Source organism: Symsagittifera roscoffensis, chromosome 1, assembly GCF_963678635.1.
Source record: "Symsagittifera roscoffensis chromosome 1, txSymRosc1.1, whole genome shotgun sequence".
NCBI classification, from domain to species: Eukaryota; Metazoa; Xenacoelomorpha; order Acoela; family Convolutidae; genus Symsagittifera; species Symsagittifera roscoffensis.
In genome coordinates this window covers 66751949-66755918 of record NC_087062.1, presented here as the reverse complement: position 1 = coordinate 66755918, position 3970 = coordinate 66751949, and positions in this window count along the sequence as shown.

Here is a 3970-nt window from a genome sequence, read left to right as displayed (position 1 = left end):
AAATCTGAAACAAATCTTTCGATGAATTTTAATAGGGTTATCGCCAGCTTTTGATAGCTACTTGCAGTCAAATCATTATTTCCGCTTAAAATTGCCTTTGTGAGCACATCTGATTGAAGTGAAAGACAATCACAGGACTAAGACCAGATTTAATTGACACTTCAATTTCAAAAGTTACGGAGTCGATACTACGTCGATCAATCATTAGCTTATCAGATTTCAACATCAACACTACCGCTCGCATAAACAATCAACCTTTTTTTTCAATTTTCATTTTGTTCTGATCATCGTAGGTGAACAATTTTTTGTTTCAGGCAGTTTTCGATGATCGAAACATCAGTTTTAGACAGCATCCAAAACAGTTCAATGACGACAATTTCCAACAGCAGTCATTTTTGTAGTTTTAATCGTTTACAATTTCGCACAGGAGAGGCTACTTTTTTCGCACAATTAAAATTGAACGGAACTCTAAACGCAGCCAACAGACAGTTGGAAAAGAGTCAATGAACGCAATTAAACAGAAAGAAAACTGACTTATGAAAAATCTCAACTTTCGAATTTCAAAAAAAAATAGATGCCCTTGAAGCTCTTTGAATTTCTCGAACAATTTATGATCGGCACTTTTTTCGAACTATGAGAAAACAGGATCAATAGGTAAATTTTTCATTTCCCTGGGAAATCTGAGAGATAAATTCCACTTTTGAAACTATAAGTCGATCAGTTTTTCGTGAAAAAAAAACAACAGAAACACCAAGACCTATTTAGAGTACTGACTACGTTCATTACTCTTAACAAAAAAATACCCCAATTACGGTAATCAGATTAACATAAAAATATGTTTTCAGAAAGAAAAACGATGTTTCAAGTGATCTCCGCTTGTGAATAATTCAATTTGAGCAACCACGACTTTTAAGACTTTTTCCTGAAAAAATTATCATGGCCTACATAACTGATAAATCATTTCGTTCATTTGCAATTAACACGTTTTAACAGGATTTTAATATTTGAGAAATATTTCTGCCCTCAGCTCCAGCCGCGACCAATTTTCGGGAGTTTGAAAAATGACAATTTGTCCAACTTTGTTAACTTCTAAAAATTTTTCTAACACAGAGGCAAAGCAAAAAATAATAAAACATTGCAAGTTAGCAAACAGAAAAAAAAAGAAAGCCAGTAAATCGAAAAACGTTTAAAAAAGAATGAAAAAACATACAAATATGAAAATCCGAATTTCGTCTCAATAATTTTCAAATGAATACTCGGAAATTTAGCAAGAGTTCAGAAAAGTTTATCTAGCGGCAAATAAAGGATGAAAATCCATTCTTTTTGAAAGGCGCAAAATTAAGTCACTTACCTATTAATTCATTATCAGAAACCGTTTAGACGGATTAAAGCCTTAAAATTAAAAAAAAATCAACGTTCAAACCGCAGATAGCGTTCAAACCGTGGACACCTTTTAGAGCTTTAAAGATATTTATTGCGCTGGGCTCCAGCTGCGACCAATTTTCAGAAAAATACGGGGATTTGAAAATTGTCAATTTGTTCTGCTTGTGTTAATTGAATACAAATTTCTAACCCAGAGGCGAAGCAAGCATTAAAACGCGTAGCAAGAATCAGGCTCAGATAATAATCCGAACTGAATTGAGGCACTATTTAAATAAAAATAATGTTTATGACGAAAAATTAATCATTTCGTAATCAGTGCGTACTAAATTTTTGGTGTAAAACCCTCCGAAAACTGGCATCTCATAAAATTCTTTTATCTTTAACCACTCACGGATATTTTTCAGACTCTCTACGGGAGGTATCCGAACTTTTTTATCAAAATTTTTGTCGACCATTTTCTAGGTCGAACAAAATGATTTTCAGAGCTCTCCCAAAAAAATCAAGACGCTATACTTTATTTTGAGAATATGTTAAATTTTGAGTCACTGTTAAGGGCGGTTTTTACAAATTGGCTTATGTATAGTGTCTTGTGGGACTTCGGAGCTTAGGTTCAAGAACTGATTTTTTCCAAAAATGCCCTTTTCGCGCTTTTAGATCCAACAAGTGTGAAAATCTTCAAACGGCTCTTTTTATTAATAGCCTACATTATTTTACTTTTACATCTCGTGCTCACATAGTCCAATTGTTACACTAAATAATCAAGATATTCCATCAATAGTTGGTCTTCATGCCTAACCTCGTTGGTCTTCTCACCACTCTTTACTCTGTATCATTGACTGATAAGTGAAATTTGGCAAAACGTCATTGAACGCGATGAAACCGAACTTTCGAATTTCAAGAAAATACAAGTGCTTCGAGTAAATTATGATTGACTTTTTTGGATTTACAAAAATACTTAATTTGACAAAACTTGATCACAAAGTAATTAACTTTATTCCGCTGGGAAAACTATAATTTGAATCCAATTTTGAACTAGATGTCGATCACGTTTTTCGAGCTCTTTACAGTGAAAAAAAAACATGCATTGAAAATTTTCAAACTTTAACAGAAAATTCCTCCAGCAAGTTCAAACAACTCCCCCCTCTCTCCTCCCAAAGAAAGTCCAAGTGAATATTTTCAACTCCAAAACTCTTATTTGAGCTTTGCAACTTAAAATCATGGCCAACAAGCAATTAGAAAAAAGTCAATTAACGCAAAGGAAACAGAAGAAAAGCTGACGCAACTTCAAACTTTGAAATCCAAACTTAAAATATATGTCTTTAAAACTATATGAACTTCACAAACAATTTATGATTAAATTAGCTCTAGTTCAATAAGCAAAGTTTTTATTCCGCTCCAAAATCTGAAAACTAAGATCCACTTTCGAATTTAGATGTAGATTACAATTTTCGTGACCTTTACGCTTTTACTTTTTGATAGTTAAGTTTGTCTTCCTTTAACAATGAACTGAACGTAAAAAGAAAATATAAGTCAAACTGCGAAAAATCAAATTTTCCAAAAAAAAACCATCAAGAAAAAAGTGTCAAAAAAAGTGTCTTCTTTCGTTCAATGAAACTTGAAAAATATTATTCAAGCAAAAGAAAAATTTAACGTCGGCTCAACAAATTTAGGCTTAAGGAAAAATCTAATTCATTTTCCAAACGTTTTGCGTTTGGTTATGCGCAAATTACTCGTTTCTGATTGGTTCAAAAATAAACAATTTGTTCAGTAATTAAGTGAATGAATCTCCTCCTGAAACAAAATTGGTATGGGGGAGATCGCTTTATTGGTCCAACTATTAAAGATTATTTATATTAAAAAAGCAAAACTGTGAGCAAACAGGCCTTTTTCACAATTTCTATATTTCTATATGCGGCTTTGGTCACACCAATACAAACTGGAAAGCTATTAAGCTCACAAGCAAATCCACTGATTTTTTCACAATAGCTAGAAATGCAAATGAGTCAGTTCACTTTAACAATTCCAACGGATTTCATCTAAATACGGTAGAGCTACTACATTAACACAGATGCGAAGCTGAGCTTCGCAAACACTAGCGAGAACACGACAAAAAAGCAGCTTTATGAAATTAAATAACAGATAGAAATAAGCCTCGAGTTAGTAAAACTCGACTAAGTGTGGGCTTCGAGCAATTCTCAAACCTCAAGAATTGGAGTCTCACGCCCTGCCCTCTCGGCCACCAACGCTTAACAACCGGCAAACATTAGTCACAAATAAAAACAGCTATATATGCGAACACATTGCTAATGATATGCAGCAAAAGTGGCAACGAAACACACTAATTTTGCATGCAATTAAATGAAAAGCAGAAAACCACATTAAGTATAAATTATGCATTTCAAAAAATTGCGAGATATAATCGATTAGAAAAATTCTGAAACCCGAGCTTTAATTATTGTTATGTTCTTTGAAACAAATAGCTTTTTTCGGTTTATTTGATGAATTAGAAATGTATCAACTGTGTTAACTTATTACTACTCGAATGTCAAAGCACATGCTATCAAAAAACCGTCAATATTTGCGACTC